The sequence below is a fragment of the Petaurus breviceps genome, unplaced genomic scaffold, assembly GCF_028583685.1.
Source record: "Petaurus breviceps papuanus isolate PSGF00001 unplaced genomic scaffold, PetGlider_PUasm1.0 90792, whole genome shotgun sequence".
Lineage (NCBI taxonomy): Eukaryota > Metazoa > Chordata > Mammalia > Diprotodontia > Petauridae > Petaurus > Petaurus breviceps.
In genome coordinates, this window is record NW_027187347.1 from 2144000 (window position 1) to 2167801 (window position 23802).

The following is a 23802-nucleotide window of genomic DNA, read 5'->3' on the forward strand; positions in this document are numbered from 1 at the left end:
ACACACACACACACACACACACACACACACACACACACACACACACAGGACCCCTGACAAGCCATTCTACTTTTTAATCAAAACCTTTTGCTACTTCCAAAAATTAAAAACATTCCAGATGTTTGGTATAAAATAAACTTCACGTGCTTTCTACAACTCTCCAGGCTGTTGTTCATGCATAGTTAATATAAAATAATGTTTTATTCTCCAACACATACATTTATATGAATTTTCTAATTATGCTGGTATCTTTTGACTGTATTTGCATTATGAAACAAAACTGTACAATTTTTCAAAAATAGGCCACACATATTTTAGCAGCTACCAAAACTTTAACTTTACCTGAGTTGGCTATCTCATGGCAGTTAACATGCATCAGCTAAGAAAGTACCAAGCAGCCAACGATGGGTCACAATTTCAATTTTATTGAAATCTTAAATTACGTATAGCCTCAGTTCAATTAGAGTCTACTCATTGTACGTGCCAGTTTGCATGGCCAACACTCAGTGTAAGTTAGGTCCATTTCTTTGAATGTATACTATGACAAGGCAGATATATACGGATTTCAAAAATTATCCTTTATAATCCTAGTTATTAAGAGACAGTACGGTGTAGTGAAAAGTATATAATGGTCTTAAATTTACTAGCATTATCTACTCTGGTTGCCTGTTAAGGTAGATAGATCCTTGGACCTGGAGTTAAGAAGACTAGATTTCCAATCTAGCCTCAGATATTGTATTAACTTTGTGACTGTGTACAAGTCACTTTAAAAAATATATATGTATAGAACACATTTTACAAATATGAACACATTTAATACTCATACCAACCCTGTGAGGTAAATCTATGGGCCTCAGTTTCTTCATCCATAAAATGGGGATAATAACAGCACTTTCCTCCCAGGATTGTTAATGAAGATCAAATGAGATAATATTCATAAAGCACATAGTATAAAGCTTAGCACGTAGTAGATACTTAATAAATGCTTGTTTCATTTCTTTATCTATAAAATGTGGGTAACAATACTTGCACTACCTACCTTCAACAGCCTATTGTGAGTATCAAATGATAAAACTGTATTTGCAAGTGTTTTTAATGATAAAGCATTATATAAATAATAAACACATTAATTAACACTTTCCAAATTTTTGTCTTTCCATTTCTTCCTTCCTTCTCCCTCCTCCTCCCTCCCCAAGACAACAAACAATCTGATATAGGCTGATATAGATTATACATGTACAATCATGTTAAACATTTCCACATTAGTCATGTTGTGAAAGAAGAATCAGAACAAAAGGGGAAAACCACGAGAAAGAAAAAGCAAAAGTGAAAATAATATACTTTGCTCTACATTCAGATTCCATAATTTTTTCTGTGGATGTGGATAGCATTTTCCATCATGAGTCTTTTGGAATTGTCTTGGATCATTGTATTGTTAAGAAGAGCTAAGTCTATCATAGTTGAACCTTGCACAATGTTTCTGTTACTGTGTCCAGTGTTCTCCTGTTCTGCTCACTTCACTCAGCATCAGTTCACGTAAGTCTTTCCAGGTTAAACAGTTTTTTTTAAAGAAATGCTTTTAGGACAGACACATCCCTTACCAAGTAATGGGAAAAACTGGCAGTGGTTAGGTGCTGCTGGATTGGCTGCATATTACTGGAAGTGGTTCCCCTTCAGAGAGAGCTTATGACGTGACCAAGATGCCAAAGTAGATTAAAAGACCCTCTATGGGCAGCATTCACAGGAGCTGCACACTAAATATGTTAATGACAGAAAATTGAACCAATGGCTGAGTCATGGGGATTTGTTTACAGGAACAGTGATTCCGGTCTAGGTCATCATCACCAGAAATTACAGAAAGGTTTTATCCTTAAGGAAGGATGATTTACTGATCAATGCAGATTATGTAAGGAAACAGTAGAACCTGTGCAATGTAGCACTGTAGATTGCAAAAATTTAGTGCCTACTTAGCAAGACCTGGTGGCCAAAGTAATTCTGCAAAGTTCAGTGTCTTTCAGAAACTAAACTAATGGGGCACACATTCCTGTATTACAAATAGAGACTCCAAAATATCCTTGAGAAATCAATAAATGAACTGTATTAGAACCAAGGCATTATCAGATTCTACATTGAGTCAGACCAATTAAAGAATACATTAAAAAAATAGATAACCTCATGCCAAATCTTTAAACTGTAAGGAAGGGAAAAAAAACTTTCAGAATATAGAAATGTGATGGAAAAAGTCAAAACCACATGAAAATAGGAAGATGCTTTCAGTGACACAACTGAAGATGAGTTTATATCTCAGTATATTTATTCATTTACAAAAAGCAGTGATTTTATCTACCTAGGCAATGATAGTAAGAATATCAAACATAAAGCATTAATAGCAGGATAGTGACCTGTTCCAGAACAGTTTCCATTTGAACTTAAATAATAAGGACTGAAATATTGCTATGATTATATCTATGATTATCTGAAATTTACATAGTGCTTTAAGCACTACAAAGTTATTTCTGTTGTTACAGTTACCACTTCATTGAATGATGATGTATATTTGATATTTAAAATAAAGGGCACAGAGCAAGCTGAGGACCATAAGAATTTTTTGAATGAATATTAAAAGAACAGTTTTTCTAAATGTAAACACTTAGAATTTTAAGGACAGAAATGACGAGGAGGGGGGTGCTGGGAGGAGGCTAGATACTTGATCTCCATTATATGATAGCCATCCAAGAACAGGAAGAACTTGAAGGACTGAAAAATAAAAGGAACAAAAATTTAGTTTAGAATATAAGGTCCTGTTACACCTTCCTATCTTCTTAAATCTTCTTAAAAAAAACTTCCTACATCCTGATAACAGAGTAGTGTTATACCAAACAAGTAGTTCTATGATCTAACCATTTATTAAAGCACAAATAAGTGTTCTTATTATAAAGAAATGAAACTTATCTCTTTATTTTCATAATTTAAAAATACTCACTAGAATTTTAAATGGAAACTTTTAGAACTAACATATGAATGACTTAAACCTTTTTTTTACTTTGCCTCAGTTTCACCATCTATAAAAATCATTTTGACGCCACTTCTAATTTTTAATTCCATTATTTTGTTAAAGTATTTTTTAAGATTTGTTTACTTTACTGTTATAAAGATCCATGGTTTCCTGTCATGAGAACAATTCCTCTATGTAGGTCTCATACCTTAGAATAAAGCAGCTTGGTGGTAGAGTGGATAGCATGGTCTACCTTGAGTCAGGAAGACAAGTTCAAATCCAACCTCAGACACCCAACTTTCAGTGTGATCCTGGGAAAGTTACTGAACCTCAGTTTCCTTGACTATAAAATAGGGATAATAATGACATCTACCTCACAGGTTGGTTGTGCAGCTCAAATAAGAAAGCATTTATAATACACTTAGCATAGTGCCTGGTACATAGTTGATACTTAATGTATGTTTCCTTTCTTAGTAGAAGTTCTTCATGAGTTCCTAGATCTGAAAAAAGTACATCATGTCTTTGGATGCTCTCAATATTTACTTATGTTGTCCTTTGATAACAGAAATACAACCTGTTGCTGCCTTGAACTCAATGTCTTTTTGTCTTGGTAGGACCTAGTTTAATTAGTACATGAGGAAATCTTAGGATAGGCAATGGAGTGAGAAGTGATGAGAAAAATGTAAGAGTCTTTCCCTATGCTAAGCCAGATTTTGTAATCCAACGTAGTAAAAGATTACTTACCTTTTTTGAGGGAAATAAGCATTCTTGCAACCTGATAACCATTTAGGAACTTACCAGAGCATTAAATGATAGATTAGTGCTGAAATACTAGGTGGTACAGTGGATGGAGACCAAGCCTGGAGTCAGGGAGATTCATCTTTCTGAGTTCAAATCTGGCCTCAGATAATTATGGTTTTAAACTTGATGAAGAGATAAAGAGGGCTTTGGATTTGTAGTCACGGGAAATCTGTTCAAATCCCATCTCCACCATTCACTCCCTGTATAACTGGGGGCAAGTCTCTTGAACCCTCTGAGTCTGAGTTACCTCACCTGAACATGCAGGGGGATGGATCTGACAGTCTGAACGTTGCATTGTTTAACGTCCTTAGTTTTTGTAAAGCTTTTTGGTGAAGCGAATTTATTCTGACTTTCAGTTCTAAGGAGAACACATTTTTGCCATCTACTTGTGTGGTTCTGAAAGCTCTGTATCAGTTCTAAATGTCATGTAAAACAACCAGGCTTTCTAGTAAGAAGAAGAAGAAAAACGGGCATTTATATCATGCTTTAAGGTTTATGAAGCGCTTTACACCATCTTGATCCCTACAGTAACTCTGGGAGGCAGATTTCACAGGTGTTTTTGGTAGCTTCTGATCCACTGTAGGAATCAGATTTGTTTCAAAGGGGAGAGACATGCAGATAGGAAGATGTTCCTGTCCTCTGGAATTATAAGGGTGCTATCTGAAAGGAATACAAAATTGCTTTTAAAGTCATTAAGGATAGGATGTATTGCCTTCTTGTATTCTGTCCAGATCAATAGTCCGATTTGATTCCAGAAACTAGATTTCTGTGTCTAATTAGAAGCACAAGATAAATAGAATCAAAGGTCTAGAACTACACAAGACCTTAAAGGCCATCTCGTTAACCTCCAGATTTTACAGGTGAATAAACTGAGGCCCAGAGAGGCTAAGTCACCTGTCCAAGGTCACACAAGTAGTTAAGTGGAAGATCTGAAATTCAAACCTAGGTACTATGATTTTTAAGTCTGGCCCATGTTGTGCTATGGTTCTCCATCACTTACTTGCAAGAAACCTTTTCTTACTCTGCTTAGTGGTGTAGTTTAGGATTATACATTTGATAGCCAAGTTTAGTATCAATATTGTTCTAGCATAGGAACATCTGCATTTCTTGTTCTTCTCTTCTAGAAACCCAGAGCTTTGTTCTACTGCATTCCCTCCTCCCACTATGTACTGTAGGAAAAGGAAGAGAGCTCAGAGAATATTTTTTAGGGAAAATCCTTTTACTTCTCCTCATGGCACCACTTGCAGGGAAGAAGGAGGTCAGCAACTTCTTGTAGAAGTAGAATACTTCTCTTCTGAAGCAAAAGCAGAGAATGTGATTGACCCACATTCTCAGGGGGAAATGAGCAGAGCAGGTAAAGCCACAGAGACCAGATTCATCTTCTTTGTACCCCCTATGTTTATGTACTGAAATTCAGCCGAGTCAGAGATTTTTAAGGGCAAAGGATGGCCTTTGCAGATGGCACCTACACAGTTAGGGTCAGTAGTGAAGATTTTGGCATAAGAAGTGTTGGTTGGTGAGTACATGTGAACTATCAGGTTTCCCTAAGTCAGGTTTTGCAAAAGCTGGTCTGCTGACCACTTCTCTTCCCCTCCCCCAATATACTATTATCATAATAATAATTAGTAAAACTAATTTTTCTCTGATCATTTTCTGTCAGAAGCTTACAAACTCTTGGAGAGGCAACTTGAGTGATCTTAATTCTTTAGGGTAGGTGATTTCTAAAGAGAAGAGAGACTGTGGGGAATTAGGGAAATACCTTGAATGTCTGATGTCTATTTTGTGTTTTACTCAGTTTCTCAGTTTTGCATATTATTCCCTAGAGAGAGATACCTTATTCCTTCTCTAAGATCTAATTTTTTTTTATCATTGCAATCAAAATTGAGTTTAGCAGTTTTCTCTAGAATGTAAATCGAGTTGATAAGGCTTGGGGGGGGGGGGGGGGGGGCGGGTAGGACAGATTTACACCATGCACTGGGATTTGTCCTCTGAGGGGTTATGAGGGGGAAAATAGGTGCTTTTATTTACAGAGTTGGAATTGAATGGTTGTGCATGCCTGTAAAATATTTCACGCTTAAACACACAGTGGAATAAAAATGTCTTATAACTTAAGAAACAAATATTGGAAAGGTATACTCAGTATGTCAAATATTTTTAAATCTTGATGGATATTTTGCTTTACTTAAATTTAGCTCTTGCAGACTTGTTTTAATTATTTGGGGGGGTTATTTTTTTATATGAGAACACAACTCATTATCATAGCTTCTTTGATTATTGTAGGATAGAAATTAGGAAATGTAATCTTTAATATTTATGCAGTTTGTTCTTTTCCCATTTGGCTTGTACAGCACGTCTGGGCAATTCTCACTTTTGTTTTTAGTCAGATGTCTGACCACATCATTTTGTGAGAATGCCTGAATACTGTCAGAATATTTAATAGAGAAATAGACATTATAAAAAATATGTAGAATAGAAATCATATGTTAAACAATATATTTTTATTTCTACCACATTTTCTTTAGAATTATTTTATTTTTTAAAAAAATCTATATTCTGGAATTCTAATAAGATGTGACAATTACTTTGTAAGTTGTAAATTAAATTGGTCTTAGAAGAATTAAGTTAATTTAATAATTGGATTATAAATTCATGGCAGTGTTTTTTTTAATTATCATCACCATTTAACTATAGAATTCACTTACAAAGGTGACTAATCTAAAGACAGGAAAACTAGTTAAAAAGAAGAAAATGCTATTATGTACAGGTTTTCAGGTGTGTTTGATAAAAAAGACCTTGAAAAATCTTGCCCAGTTTTTTAAAGCAGTTATTTTACAAATATAGTCTGATTAGTCTGACTTCATAAATTTTTAATATCTCATTAGTGAAAGATATGTATTATAGAATTCTAAGTTGTAAAAAGAAATCCACAATTTATTCTAAATTTCCAGGAGTACACAAATAAATTATCAATGGCAGATTTATATGTGTGAGTATGTACACATATACACACACATACACATACACACATGCATATATAAAATCTCTTTTTGGTTGCATTTATTGTTAAAATTATGCTTTTGCTATGACATGAAGCATATGTTCAGAGTTTGAAAAATTAATTGTTATTCCTGGCTTTATTTATCCCTGCCATAATAATGACTGATATAGTTACCTTAATTACTAAAAGATCATATATTCTCTCCTATGAGAGAGTGCTAGTGTGAAAAGTCATATTAAACTTTTTGTATTTCCTTTAAAATGTAAGAAGTCTCTTTATTTAAGACTTGGATGCTAAAGGTAACTAATATATTTGTTGAAGAGGCACTTGGATAATTTTTAGATTTCTGCCTAAAATTCATTCTCAAATGTGATTCAAGGAAAGTTGATGAATTTAGTATTTATAAAAATGTAGCATATAAGCATATGCACATATACTTGAATATATATAAAGTGTATTTTCTTTTTGGTTGGACTTGGAACTTTATTGATGTGAGGAACTCCCAGTAGAGAAACTCCCTTCTGGTTCAAATCAGTGACTGCTCAATTAATCAGTAAATAGACATTTATTTTTATTTTTTAATTTTTTTGCTTTTTTATCAATAGGTATTTATTACGTACTTACTATGCGCCTGACACTGTGATAAGAGTTTTTCAAATATTATCTCCTTTGATCTTCACAACCATGCTTTGAAGTAGACACTATGCTCCATTTTACAGTTGAGGAAACTGAGGAAGGAAGCATAAGTCAGAGATTTCAGACCTGCAATAAATAGTCCCCCAAACTTCTCAGGGTAATAAATTAACATGTAATTAGGCAATGTTTAACAAAACAAATAAAAATACAGTATAAATAACTTTAATTTGTGGTTATTTAAATCAATATACATCCCACAGCAATCCATTTTTATTCAGGTTTGACACCATTGGGTTAAGAAACCTGTCCCAGAACACTGCTAGTAAGAGTGAGGGAGTCTGGATTTGAACTAAGGTCCTCCTGACTCCAGGGCTGGTACTCTATGCCACCTAGCCTCCCCAAGAGACAGGATTTCAATTCATGTGCTTCCTACTCCGAAGTCCAGATTTGAACCAGTATGGCATGTGACATCTTTCACTCACAGATTAAGTGATAAGTGACAGTCACATAGCCTGCATTTGTCAAGAGGCAGTACTCAAACTCAGGATTTGGTGATGCTCATCATGAATCAAAGAGACCCTATAGTTTTTGGAATATGGAGTGGTTCATTTTAAATAATTTTGAACAATTGTACAAAGATGCAGATTTAATGTTTTCTGAATTTTTAGTGAATCTATGAATTTAAGGAAAGCTAAAATTATACTCACCAATAGTTAAATATGGATGATACATAATCTACCTATTTCTAAGTCTAGAACTAACTTATGTAATTTTCCCCCTTATAATTATTTGAATATGTACTCCATAAAAAAAATCATAGTAGATTTGGAAGACATTTAATGACTAAACTATTGGGTTGTCTGAAAAACAAAATCCTAATTTAACATCCTTCTGATAATAAAGTCAGTCACTTAGTGTTATTCAGCTGTGCCCAACTCTTCATGACCCCATTTAGGATTTTCTTGGCAAAGGTACTGAAATGGTTTGGCCATTTCCTTTTCTAGCTCATTTTATAGATGAGGAAACTGAGGCAAACAGGGTGAAGAGACTTGCCCTGGATCACACAGTTACTAAGTGTCTGAGACTGGATTTGAACTCAGAAAGATGAGTCTTCCTGACTCCAGGGCCCAGCACTATCCACTGGTGCTGTCTAACTGCAGTAAGCATATATTAAATGCCTACTATGTGCCACAAATGGTACCAAGCGTTGGGGAAACAAAGAAAAACATTAGGCAATTCCTACTCTCAAGGAGTTCAGAATGTGTGTATAGAATTTATTTTCTGAAGAGGTGGTCATACTTTATATAATACCCATGGCAAGTAACATTTAATTAGTTAATTAATTGTGTTTCTCGGTAGCCTTCAATTGTCTAAGCTAATTACCTGTTATGTTTAAGGTTGTATTCTGATACAAATTATTTATAACCTTCATGTGTCATTTCATAAGTGTTGTCATTTTATAAACCTTGAATTTCAAACAAGGAAACTAAGCTCATCAAATCTTGTTTTGTTTTTTCCCTAGTGTTAATACCTGTCTGATTGTTCATTTATTCTACAAATATGTATATCTAGAATGGTGCTTGGTTCCAGAAGTGATACTAAAGGATTTGAGATGTGGCACAGTGTATAGAGCATGGGCCCTGGAGTTAGGAGGACTTGAGTGCAGATCTGCGTCGGACATTTGACACTTTTTAGCAGTGTGATCCTGCCCAGGTCACTTAACCCCGATTGCCTTGCCAAAAAACCAAACCAAACTAAAAAGCCCCTTAGTCCTCCAGGAATTACAGATGTGAGTCTTGCCGCCTAGGAGTTTCTAGTCTAGTTGAGGGGGCATAGTAGATTCATTAAGGCTGAATTAACAACAACAATGGAGGTCAGCAGAATTATCAGCAATTGCCTTTCCTGACTTGTTAAGAATTGTTAATTTCTGTAGCTCATTAGGGTTAACAAAGTGCTTTAAGTATGGTATCTGGTTTTATCCTCTTAACCACCCTGTGGGATAAGTGCTATTCTTTATCTCTATTTTACAAATGAGAAAACTGAGCCTCAGTAAAGATAATCTAGGGTCTTGTAACTGATAAATGCCTGAGGCAAGATTTGAACTCAGGCCTTCCTGTATTTGCATACAGGCCTTCATAACTCAGTAACCAGCTCTATCCACTCTTCCCTCTAGCTGCACATGATGACTAATGGTTAATCATTAATGTTTATACAGTTTATAGAAAATATCCTCATAAGATTGTTATTAATCTTACTGTACAAATGTGGATTTTCCAAAAATGGAAGAGCTTATCAGTAATTTGGTAAGGGGTTATCTTAGGATATAGGATGCCTATGCTATCTTCATATAAGTTTTTATTGTAAATTGCTCTCTTCAAAATGATAATTTATTGTCATTATTCTTTAAACATTTTAAGACTATATTGGATGACTTGAAACCATATTATAAGGTGAGAGCATTGTTGAAATGTAAAATGTATAATTTTGATTATTTTAAATTCAAATTTTCTTGTATAATTAAAACCTATGCAGCCAAGAATAGAAGAAATGCAGAAATTGCGGGGGGGGGGGGAGGATAAACTTTCATAGACAATCTCTCAGATAGAATGTGATTGGTTTGGAAGATTGCTGTGGTGCAGGGAATGATGAACTGGTTGATTTAGAAAAACATGGAAAGACTTGGATTTAGGAAGGAAGATGCTATTCACTTTCAGAGATATAGATGACAAGTGGAAATAAGCATAGTATGATCTTACACGTATGTGTATAAGTACATATGTGTATATATGTGCATGTTTATAGATATCTGTGTGTGTATATAATATTTCCACACTTTTTTTCCCACACTTAATTTTGTCTTCTTGGGGAGGGGGAAAAATAAGCAAAAAGTGAACAGTAGAGAACCAAAAGAAAACGTACAAGGAAGCAAAGAGAAGCTGCCCAGCTTTGAAAACAATGTGTAGTATTTAATATATAGCTTTTCTTGAAATGAAAATTTATTGCTTTATATGGAATCCTGTCTTATGTTCTGCTGTGTACATAGCAATTTTTTTCTTTTCTTCTTTTGTATTTGTTTAAAATAAATTTAAAAACTTAAGACAATTGGAAATTTAAGATCTATCATATATTAACTCTTTCAGGGTGTAAGCCATGCTTGAGACCTGAATTCTAGTATCATTTTTGCCACTAACCAGGTATGTAGCTTTAGAGAAGACACTTAACGTTTCACATCATCCTCAGTTTCATTATTTGCAAAATGAGAATTTCAGACCAAATGATTTCTTATGGCCCATTTAACTCCATGTTCTATCATACCATGATTCTTAGTGTGAATACGTGTATACTGGCAAACTTTGTCAGTAAACATTCTTTAAGGAACTGCCACTGTGTGAAGCACCTGTAGTAGGTCCTGGGGATGTATAAACACAAGCAGAACAGTCTAGGTCATCATGAAGGAGCGTCTATGCTGACGAGGGAGACAGCATGTTGTACCTTGAGGAGGAGTCACCAACAACTGGGGGGACCAGAAAAGTCTGACGCATAAAGATGATGCTTGAGTTGAATCTTGAAAGAAATCAGAAAGTCCTATCAGTCAATTAGTCCAACAGGCATTTATTAATTGCCTACTGTGTGACAGGCACTGACTCTGCTAAGCTCTGAGTATACAGAGGCCATGTGTTGTTGTTCAAATATGTGACCCCATCTGAAATTTTCTTGGTGAAGGTATCGGAGTGGTTTTCCATTTCTTTCCTGCTCATCATGCAGCTGAGGACACTGAGGCAAAAAAGATTTAAGTAACTTGCCCAGAGTCACACAGCTAGTAAGAGTCTGAGGCCAGATTTGAATTGAGGAAGATGAGTCTTCCTGATTCCATACCCAAGGGTCTATCCACTGAGCTAGAGAACCTATAGAGAGATAGGCAAAAAGCATCCCTACTTTCAACATGCAAACTGTGGACAAACAACATATATGCAAGATCAATTGAAGATTAAAGTAGGGATTTTTTTGTTTGTTTATTTTTTGTTTTCCTCTTCTCTACCATCTGCATTTAGATCTAGAGAAATACTCTGTAATGTGGAGTTGACCTTGGGTTGTCAGGGACTAAGCTAGTGAATGACAGATTTTGGTTGGCCTACCAAGAAGATGAAAAGGTTTTAGGGACTGTAGCCTTGGAGATTGTGTAGAGGATTTTTGTTTTTGCTAAATCCGCCTTGATGTTTATATTGTACCCACTCAAATAATTAATCAGTAAAGATTTATTAAAGCACCTGCTGTATCTCAGGCATTATGCTGAACTCTAGAGATACAAAAAAGAAGCGAAAAACAGTCCCTGTCCTCAAGGTATTTACAGTCTAGTGGATTATAAGTAATTAAGATTAATCTAATGCTAATAAATATATACTGAGCAAGCTGTATGCAGGATAAATAGGAAATAATGAATAAAGGGAAGGCAAGAGAATGAAGTAAGTTTGGAAAAGGCTTCAATTAGATTATAAGTTTCCATGAGAAAAGAATCACATTTAGAATTCTTTAGTGTCACTTTAAGAACCCAGCACAGTTCTCTATATAGCTAAAAATATACTTGTGCAGTAAATGATCACTTCTCTGATTCTGATTATAAGAAAATGCAACGTTTGATTTGTGCTACCTTATCCTTGTGTAAAATACAATTTCTCTAAAATGATACCTGTGTGCCATTTGTGTGCTAGTAATTTATCTCAGACCACAACCTATAAAAAATTTTTTTATTTAAAAATTTTTTTTGAGGTCTAAATTCTTTTCCTCCTTCCCTCCTACTCCTCTCCTCCCTAGTGAGAAGGCAAGCAATATGATATCAATTATACATGAGAACACAATCTTTACCTTAAAGGTATAATTAGCCTTGATAATAGAAGTCTCCGTAGAATTTTTTGGCTACAATAATTCAAGAGAAACATTCCCTTGAGGTATAGAAGGATCATAGGATTTAGTACTAGAAAGGGTCTTTTGGTCATTTAATTCAGTCTTTTCATTTGATAGGTGGAAAAAATGAGGACCAGAAAGTCATACGTAACTTGCCCAAGTTTTGGGTAGAGGTTTTGGGATTCAAACAGGCTTCCTTACTCCAAATTCAATATTCTTTGTTCTACATGAATAATCCCAGATTATATTCTGCATTGGTGGAAATTTGCCCATATGAAGTTATACATCTCTGAAATATCAGAAGTATAAAAATGTCCTAAAACCACTATTTCTCATGTAAAATATTCTCTGACAAATTTTTCAGATTTGGAACTTTTTGTTTTGATTATCTAGACCAGAGGTGTCAAATTTGTGGCCCAGAGTGTACCTCAGCCAGATTAAAATGTAACTGAGAAATGGTTAACAAAATAAATAAAAAAAAAACAATACTATAGAGATGATGTTAATTTGTGGTTTTCTCAGGCAATATGCAGCCTGCAGAAATCTGTTTCTATTTGACACTACTCACCTAGACCAGTGATTTCCAAACTTTTTGGTCTCTAGATCTCTTTAAACTTTTAAAAATCATTGCCCCTGCCTATCCCCCAGAACTTTTGCTTATGTGGGTTATATATATCAACATTTACCATATTAGAAATTAAAAAGTCTTAGTATTATTATAGCAATAGTTTTCACTTCAGTGATACCCTAAAAGGATCTCAGGGACCAGGCTTTGAGAACCACTGATCTAGACATATTTAAATACAAAGGTATAGAGTCTTAGTGCAATTTTAAGCTTAATGAGCAGAAAACTTAAAACTGCATTAAGACTTTTATTACTTGTTGTATTTTGGAAAGTTTTCTTTGTTTTTGCTTTTATCTTTTGCAGGGCAGTGGGATTAAGTGACTTCCCCAAGGTCACACGGCTAATAAGTGTTAAGTGTCTGAGGCCATATTTGAACTCAGGTCCTCCTGACTCTAGGGCTAATGCCCTATTCACTTTGCCACCTACCTACCCTGGAAAGTTTTCTTTTCAATGAAGTGATAGCATTGGCAGTTCATTAAAGAAATGTTTGGGTAATTATCAAAAGATTTAATAGAAAAATGTCAAATAATCTGAAGAAATGATTTTGTAAAAATATGGGCAGCTTTCAACTTAAGTGGTTTCCAGGGTAAATGTGCCTTATATCTGATTTAATTCCACAAGATATAGTCAGTGTTTACAAAGCTCAATGTATTTAGGTAATTGATTTTTTTAAAGGCCTAGAGAGTTTATTGTTTTTATTGAGTATATAAATAGTCAAAATATTGACTATTTTAACAGTCATTGATAAGAGTTTTTGTCTTTTGTAGAGGATGGGAATAATATCAATTAAGTAGTCATATACCATAACTCATATCCATAAAAATTCTAAACTGTGTATTCTAATTATAGGATTCCTTTAGAAACCAAACATCAGTAAAAAATGGTGTGCCTTGTCCTAATTTTTTTCAATTGTCTATGTAGAAAATAGTTACTTCTTAATCTATTTATTAAATATTTTATTATTGTATATTAAAATCAATGGTATATATAATAAACGTATTTTTTTTTTACTATACTAATGAAATGGTCTAGTTTATGGCATTTTTCAGATACCTGGTTAAAAAAATAGAATTTTTCGGGGTGGCCAGGTAGCATAGCAGCTCCAGTGTCGGGATGACCTGGGGATCAAATCCGGGCTCAGACACTTAGCACCCACCCAGAAACAGCTGGCCGTGTAACTTTGAGCAAGTTACTTAACCCCGATTGCTTAAAAAAAAAATAGAATTTTTCTATCTATACTGTATTTGATAGAAATCTTTCTGTAATATCTTACACACTTATATGCTTTCTTAACAGTAAATTTCCTTAACTTTTTAAATTAAATGTCAGCATCATAAACCTCAGTTAGTGTACTTGTATCTTGTAATATGTGTAGGGTTATTTGCCCTAGAAATAAATGGCACAAGATTGGTTACTTTTATTTCCTAGATCTCCTTTGTATAGTTTTTCTGTCTCTTCTTTGATTTAAGTTGACACTACTCACTGTGAGTTTCTTGGCCTTAATATTTCTCTTACCTTCCAATTTGTTGCTTTTAATCCATTGTGACCTATGAATCCATATACCCCACTTATTGAATAAAATATGAGTCAATTTGTTCTGATTCAGGTGCTGATGACCTGCCTTGTAGTTTTCAATTCATGAGCTTTGTTACAGCTGTTTAGGTAGTTGGAGATTTTTTTTTTATTTCCATGTTTAAAGCTACATTTTAATGGGTCGTGTTCTTTAAGACACAGTTCTTTCAATATATTTATATCTTTAAACTGCAGACTTCTGGAGCAGAACATAACTTTAGAGATTTATTTAAACTCCTTAAAGATAAAGAAATAATACTGCTTGTAATTACAGTTTTTTGATGTCTAATGTAAACTGTAATGATAGCTAACATTTATAAAGTGCTTTCTATGTGCCAAGCACTTTGCTAAGCGCTTTATAATTATAGCATAACATACATGATAAATTGGTTTTAAGAAATTTTGGAGAAACAAGAAAATTTTAAATAAATTAATTCTTAATCATTTGTATTATATGTATATCTTGTAGCTTAAGAGTCTTAAGGTAATTGCTTTACAACTTTTTTTGACTTATACTAGATCAAGTTGACTGTTGGAAACAGGTAGAGATGTTAACTCTGGCAGAAAATTCACATATCCTAATTTATGGCTATATCATAGGAGTAAAAATAGTCTGATTTGAAATAAATTTCAGTTATAGAAAGTCATTGATTTCATAAAACAACAGTTCTGATTTCTAGAAACATATCTTTATTTTTTTTGAGTTTTTTTAAAAATAAACTTTAATTTATTAATTTGTTTCCTTTTAGTTTACAGGATTCAATTCCACAATTCCTTGAATTTCACATTTTGTCCCCCTTCCTCCCCTCCCCCCCATGGCGGCTTATTATCAAGTATAGGATCTGTAAATACTTTCACATTATACAATGGTCAGGTTATAAGGATGGATTGTACCAGCTGGAATGAAAAATGGTAAAGAGGACATAAAATCAAATAAGAGAACGAAAAAGATCAGGTATTTTGCTTCCACCTGGATATAAATTTAGTTCTTTCTAGTTCTTTCTCTGGATGCACATTTTTCTCTCCATTATGCGTCTTTTGGAATTGACTTATATCCCTGTATTGTTGAGAAGAGTCCAGTCTATCAAAGTTGGTCATCACACATACATTGTGTCTGTAATTGTGTACAAATTCCTCCTGGTTCTACTCTTCTCACTCAGCATCAGTTCTTTTAAGCCTCTCCAGGTAAATATGAAGACCGCCTGCTCCCCGTTTCTTATGGCGCAATAGTATTCCATAACATGCATATACCACAACTTGTTCAGCCATTCCCCAATTGATGGGCACCCCCTTAATTTCCAATTCTTTGCCACAACAAAAAGAGCTGCTATAAACATTTTTGTACATATGGGTCTTTCTCCCATTTCTATGATCTCTTTGGGGTATAACCCTAGGAGTGGTATTGCTGGATCAAAGGGTATGAAAGTATTTATAGCCCTTTGGGCATAATTCCAGATTGCTCTCCAGAAAGGCTGGATCAGTTCACAACTCCACCAACAATGCATTAGTGTTCCAGTTTGCCCACATCCTCTCCAGCATTTGTCATTTTCCTGTTTTGTCATCTTAGCCAATCTGACTGGTGAGATGTGGTACCTCAGAGTTGTTTTGATTTGCATTTCTCTAATCAATAGTGAATTAGAGCATTTCTTCATGTGCTTATAGATAGCTTTAATTTCTTTCTCCGAAAACTGCCTGTTCATATCCATTGACCATTTATCAATTGGGGAATAGAAACATATCTTTATGTTTCAGTGGATTTGCTATCTTATTAACATGGGTATTCCCTCCAGTGACACGGATCCATAGACATTTAACCCATCCGTAGGCAGCCTAGATCATGCAGCTCTTACCCAGGTACCTTCTTAAGTTTTCCACTGGTAATTTATCCGACCTCTCTTATCTCTGTTTTTTGTTTTCCAATCATGCTTTTTTTGGTAATACCCCTTATATTTCAAAATTCTTTGTTTGCAATTCATTGTGACTTATTTATTCCCACCATGCAATCTTTGCCCTTTGGGTGAAGGATAACTTGATAAAAATTATTTTGTTATCTACTACATTAAACGATAATGTGAATGAGGCATAAGTAGTTCTAATGTGTGAATATTTCTTTATTTCTCCTTTTCCCTTTATAAAGCAACATCACACTCAAATTGGCTTTGGGACTTTGGACAGCTCACTTGGCTGTAGGTGACTCCCTTAAATCTATAAATTGCAGAGAATGTACCAATTTTCATTGATTGGAGGGAGCTTCCTCTCCTCACACAGGAATCCTTTTACCAATGTAATCAGAAGTCTAAAACCTAACCCTAGCCAATCACACACCTAATAGAAGAAAATAAGGAGGTATCAGTCCATTTTTAAAGACATCTATGCTGGGGGTGTTTGTACAACTACAATCTAAAAACAGTCTGAATGGGCCTGGAATAGAAAAGACCTGAATTCGAATCCATCCTTAGATATTTATTACCTGTGTGACTTTGGGCAAGTCATTTAACCTCCATCTGCTTTACTTTCTTCCACTATAAAATGAAGAGAATTATAGCACCTATCTCACAAGATTTTTTATGAATCTCAAATGAGATAACATTTGTGAAGTCTTTAGCACAGCTCCTGGCATATAGTAGATATTATATAGATGCTAATTATTATTGCTATTCAATCTGCATTGGCTGAGGAATTTCCTTATGCCAATGAAATCACATTTCTCAGCTAAAATTTTGTGTAATATAAGGGGAATGAATCACATGTGCACATGAATGTACTCACATTTAAAAATACTGAACAAAAGAGGTCAGTAACCGTCAAGCTTAATGGCATTCAGAAGTCTCAGATTTAATTTCACTTTGTGAATTTAGACCTGTAATTTTTATGGTATAGGGGTTCTGGGGTAAGGGAGCTTCCTCCACCAAAACAGGTAGATACTAATCTTTTCTGTAACTTATCTTTGAGGATTGCCTAGAGCACTGAGAATGATGGCATTAAAAAAAAAATGTCTACTATTTGCCAGGCACTGGCTAAAGACTTTACAAATACCATCTCATTTCCTTCTTACCATAACCTTGTGAGGTAGGTGCTATGAGGCTGAGAAATGTTAAGAGACTTGGCAGGGGTCACAGCCCCAGAGTTCTCTGCCCTGTGGTGCAGCCGAGCTAACCCTAACGACTTATCCAGAGTCATAGAGCCAGTATGTGTCAGAGCTGGGACTTGAACCCGCGTTCTCTTGTCTTTGAGGCCATTTTCCATCCAGCACATTTTTCTGCGTTCCAGCTTTGTTGCTAGGGGACAGATTTCCTTTATAACTTTTAGAGGTTTTTATGAAATAGTAGAGGTCAAAGTTTTTATATATTTTTTTTGGAGTTCAGCAGTAAAACATTATTATATAAGTAGTTTCACTTAAAAAACTCCATACACTGTTCAAAATCTCAACTTATGAAACAAATACAAGTGTGATAATTCAAATTACAGAAAGATTCACCCACTTGATTTCTTTAATTAGTGGCCCTTTTCCTTGCCTAAGTGTTTATTGATGGCTTAGCAACTAACATGCTTGACCAGAGAAGCTGGAGGGAGGAGAAAATTAAAGCTAAGGTTTTAGGAGCTGCAGACAGTTGAAGATTAGCCAGAAACAAAGATTTCTGAAATTGCAACATAGCTCAACAACAGCACAATACTATTAATGTTAGCAGAGACAGGGACCGGTGATTTCATTGAGGGATAAGGAAGCGCTCTTTACCAATGCAGGCTGGCACCTTCTCTATGACCTCTAGCCTCAGTGGGTGGCTGGAAAAGATAAATGATTTGCTCAACATCTTGTAGCCAAGATGTGTCAGACTTGATCTCAGGTACTAGTCTTTGTGACCCTACCTGGGGTTTTCTTGGCAAAGATCCTGGAGTGGTTGCCATTATCTTCTTCATCTCATTTTACAGAGAAGGAAACTGAGGCAAACAGGATTAAATGACTTGCCCAAGGTCATAGTTAAATAAGTTTATGAGGCCAGATTTGAACTCAGGAAGAGGAGTCTTCTTGACTTCCAGGCCCAGATGATCTATTCACCATGCTACCTAGCTACCCATAAAGTGTTGCTCCTAGTGTAGCTAACGAGAAGCAAAATATTTAGGAAGTGTGTTCACAGGACCATAAAAATTTAATGCTGAAAGGAGCCTTAGAGATCACTTATCGGATATCCTCATTTCGTAGTACATAACCATGATTCCATAGACTTTTAGTCTCTATTTTGGAAATCGAAATTCATAAAAATTAATGACTTCATAAAATTTTGCTTATAACAAAAAAAGTGGAAACTTGTGAAAAATATCAGGTTATCTTACAGAAGAAAAATTCTACTTATAAAATAATTCTTTGCTGCCCTAAAATTATGTCATAGAGGAAGGCTGCAAACTAGGAGTTTGGGGGAAGAATCATTATCAAATGACCTTGTTGAACTGGGAGGTCATGGGTTAGTTAATTCTTTTAACACTATATACTAATAATTCACATTTATGTAATGTTTTCAGGTTTACAAAGCACTTTCTTTACAACATCCCTTATGAGGAAGGTAGTGTAAGTATTATTATTCTCATTTTATTGATGAGAAAAGTAATGTTCAAATAAAATGATTGACCCAGTAGTGTTCGAACTAGACTACTATATCCATAGGCAATGAGGTGTAGGGGAAAGAACACTGATTTTGGAGTAAGAGGCCCTCTATTCAAATTCTGGTTTGTTTGTTGTTGTTTTTAAATTGCTGCCTGTATGAGCTTGGAACATGAGCTTGATTTTCTAAGATGTTTAAGATTTAAATGGATGGAGTTGAGGGAAAAGAGCCTTATGGCAGGACAGTAGCATGAACAGTCATGACTGGGCATAGTGTGTAGGGAGGGTGGGGGGCATTGAAAAACCTTATCAGGATGGGACACTGGATTTGTTGGGTTCTAGGGGACAGGGAGAAGCATGGTGAAGATTTGCAGCATTTAACGTGTTTGGTGCAGGGTCTTAGGGATGGGAAACAGGGATGGCGAAAGTGGAGTGAGAAGAACATAGACCAAGGGTGGGGAACCTCCATCCTCAAGGCCACATGTGGTCTTCTAGGTCCTTGGGTGTGACCTTTTGACTGAGTTCAAGTTTTATAGAACAAAGCCTTTTATTAAGGGGATTTGTTCTGTGAAGTTTGGATTCAATCAAAAGGTTGCACTTGAGGACTTGGAGGGCCACATGTGGTCTTAAGGCTGTGGGTTCTCCACCTCTGACATAGACTAAAGGGAAACATAAGTGACTAAATAGAAATCATTGTCATAGTTGTGGGTTCTTGATACTAGAAGAAGTAGTGCAGTAAAATAATAATAATAATAATTTTACTTTGAAATAATTTTTTAATCCTGTCTCCATTTTTTTTTTTGCCTTATGGATTAAAAAAATATATGTACTTCATCAATTGACACAACTTGATGCTTGGAAATATTCTTAAATTCCAAATCTTAATGAGGGAAGAAGAGCAGGTATTAGAGGTGGCTAAGTTGGCACAGTGAATAGATCACCAGCCTTGGAGTCAGGAGGACCTGAGTTCAAATCTGGCCTCAGACACTTAACACTTACTAGCTGTGTGATCTTGGGCAAGCCACTTAATCCCAACTGCCCTGCCTTCCCCCCTCCAAAATGAAAAAAAAAAGAAGAGCAGGTCTTAGCAGAGAAGTATGTGAAAAATGCCAGCAAGGTGGCCTCCTTGTGCTTACTAAATCTAATTGGCAAATCTGAGATCCAAGCTCAAGCTTTCCTGACACTGCTTGGTACTCTTTCAGCTTGATTTTGGTCTTGAAGTTGGGCTAGGATTTATCACAGGCTAGACCAGGATTGGCATCCAAGGGAACCAAAACCTTTTTACCCCCTGTTTTTGTATGGCCTGCAAATTAAGACTAATTTTTGCATTTTTTAAATACAATAAAACTTTATTTAAGGTGTTTTTTTTTAAATTTAAGAAAATAAAATTTCAGAGTGGTAGAGAGGGCTTCCTGACCTGGGAGTTCCCTAGGCCAAATGAAATCATCATTCTAACCCCTCTTCCTATATAATTTACTAACTCCTTCTCCTTTTAGTTCCTTTGTATCAGTTCTTTTAGGGCAGCTAGGTGGTGCAGTGGATAGAATTCCAGCCCTGGAATCAGGAAGAACTGAGTTTAAATCCTTTCTCAGACACTTACTAAGCTGTGTGATCCTGGACAAGTCACTTAACCCTGTTTGTCAGTTTCTTCCCTTGTAAAGTGAGCTAGAGAAGGAAATGGCAAACCACTCTAGTATCTTTGCCAAGAAAACCCCAAATGGGTCACAAAGAGTCTGATATGGCTGAACAACAACAAACAAAATCTACTCTCTTGTGTCTTTTTTTTTTTTCTTGACTTGGTTAAATGTTTGGGCGTCATCCAAACATTGAGAAATAAAGATCTAGTTATCTGGTGCCCAAGGTAAGTGTTCAAATGCTAAAATACAATGGTTGAAGACATGACCACCTATTTTAGTCTTCCTAGCTGCCACAAACTCATCAATACTGTTTATCAATCCATTCAAACATTCCTTTCCGGCATAGTCTCCAGAGGATTTTCAGCCATAGGATCATGAAACCTGATAGTGTCATCTTGTTTCTGGGCAGTAACTGTCAGGGACATTTTTTTAAAAATATCCTTATTTCAGAAAAGAAATTGGGGTCACAATTTGCCCTGTGAATATTGGAAAGGACAGCAAAGGTTTGACTGTTGGTCCAATGATATTAACAATTCAAAATTTTCTTATGTCTCTTTGAACGTTTTTGCCTTTATTCTTGGACTGACATCTGCATTATATTGAAATTACTCAGATACTGTATGTTAGGAAGTAAAGTAAGATTAGTTTATTTTCAACTGATACTCAGATCACTTTCTGATTTGAAAAACAAAAATAATATTTTTAAGCCTACTTTTCAGAGTTGACTGGAAGTGGTGTTTCATGTTCTGTTAATATTGGTGAATTTTTTTTATCTTTCTATTTCCTTTACCTCCTATCACTATTTAGGCATCAGTAATGTAGCTTTATCATTTGTATAAATCTTAGTCCTTCAGTTTCCCCTATGCCCATAGTTTAACTGTGATTCTTCATATATGTGTAAAATACCTCATAAAAGATACCCATTATAATATTTTAAACATTTTCATTTAAAAAAAAAATCTCTACATTGTGTCCTTTGTTAGTAGTGCTGAATCTGATTTCACTCTGATCATTTTAGAAATCTCATAGTAAGTCATATACATCTTAAAATATATTAAAGATAGAACAAGAATGCAAAGAATTTTGGTTTCTGAGCCATAGTTACTTAAATCTTCACATTATGTTAGCCCCTATAATGGCATGTGTTTGGACATCTAGAGTCCACATAGCTTAAGTCAGTGACTTCTCATCCGTTTTCTGGCCATGTTGTTCTGTCCTCCCACTCTGTCTCTCAGTTTCTTCTCTTCCTAACTCATTATTTGCCATGCACTGCTGACCTGGTACTTGGGTTAAGGACAGATAATGGGAATTGGGTTGCTTTGGAGTGCTAGGTCAGAGACCCCAATCATCAGTAGCAGAAAAGGCTGTGTGAGCTGAGGCAAAGTCACAACTCACTGTGTCCTGACATTGCTGGAAACTTAGTTATTGACCTTCTTTGACCTTTTCTTCCTAACACCACTGGGAATACAGCCAGTTTCCAGGCATTATCCACTCCTGGGAACTGGCCAATTTCCTAAGGGTTAATGCTCTTCAGGATAGATTCTGAATACATCCATACGGTGTACGGGCCTATCATTTATTAGCTTTTAAGATATACTTCTGGCTACTGGACTAAACCTACCCTGTTGGTTGTTCTTGTGATTTGAGGGCTAATTATATTTTTAAGTTTTGAGCTCTACTGTAAGAGAGAAATGAACTTTGACCAATGCCCCAAAACAAGAAAAACTTTGATGGTTTTTAAAAAAATGACTTTATTAGTACTTTTTATTTTTTACACTGTCTTTCATAATATACTCCTCTCCTCTCACAGTTCTTTTTTTAATGAAGGTAATCACTTAAGTAAAATAGTTACACCCACTGAATTTGATAGTATACCCACCATTCTACACCAGTAGCCTGCCACTTTTCTACTAGGAGGGAAAAAGTATCTCATTAGTTTTGGTCCTTTAGGATCAATTGGTCTTTGCATTCATAATTTGAATTTTGATGTATTTTAATCTTGTTTTCAATTGAAATAATTGTAGTCATTATATATGTGTGTGTGTGTGTTGTTCTCTTGATTCAGCTTCCTTTGCTCTATGATAGCTTCATACCATGCCCTTCTAGATTTTTTATTCATAGCTTACTATACAATAATATTCCATTGTATTCACATATCACAATTTAACCCATTTAGCAATTAACAGTCACCCACTTTGTTTCTAGCTCTTTTACTACCACAAAAGTGTTTCTGTCAATATTTTGTTATATATTGGACCATTCTTTCTGTCTTGACCTTCCAGCTGCCACAAACTCATCATCAATATTGTTTATCAGTCCATTCAGATATTCCTTTCTGGCATGGTTTCCATAGGAAGATAAAATTCCATCCACCAATAAACGATTGACAACTATTCAGCCATTTATAGTATTAGAGAGTTACCTGAGCCACTGAGAAGTTAGATGATTTTCCCACCTATGGTAGCATAGCCAGTGCATGTTGGAGCTGAGACTCAAACTCAGATCTTTCTGACTTTGGGCCACTCTTCTGCCCATTACGCTACACTGTTCATTGCATGTGTATTTTAGCGCTTATACATAAGCCATAAAGGACTGTGCCAGAGAACATTCCTTCCTATAGCTACTTTCCCTTCTTTTGGATTTGGAGACATTATTCTCTTGGTTTTCCTCTTACCTCTCTGACTACTCCTATTCTCCTTCCTCTTTCCCCTCCTGACCCTTTAAAGTGGGGTTTCCTCAAGGTTCCGTTTTGCTGATCTTTTCTCTATTCAGACTCTCCTTGAGAGTTTTGTTGACTTTCATGCTTTTAACCATCCCTTCTACAATAGGACTCTCAAATTTAAATCTCCATTCTTGAATCCCAGATATGCCTCTCCAACCACCTACTTGATATCTCTAAATCACCAGCACCTCAAACTCAGTATGTCTAAAACCAGCTTCATTATTTTTTCACCAGACCCCACTCTTTCTTCCTTTTAACAGCTCTATTTCTTAGTGGCAGCATGATTCATCCAGTCACCCATGTTCAGAACTTCCCTT

At 35.3% G+C, this 23802-nt stretch overlaps 1 protein-coding gene across 33 annotated transcripts in view; it reads left to right on the forward strand.

Annotated features, from left to right (window-relative positions):
* BBX (BBX high mobility group box domain containing) overlaps window positions 1-23802 on the forward strand; it is a 363188-nt gene that overhangs the window by 59187 nt on the left and 280199 nt on the right. For 6 of the 33 annotated variants that reach the window (XM_069069765.1, XM_069069784.1, XM_069069762.1 and 3 more), the window contains one exon: window positions 10571-10624. The exons of the other annotated variants lie outside the window; for them this stretch is intronic. The gene's annotated coding sequence lies outside the window, so the exon portion shown is untranslated. The remainder of the gene's footprint in view (window positions 1-10570; window positions 10625-23802) is intronic. 33 annotated transcript variants of the gene reach the window in all.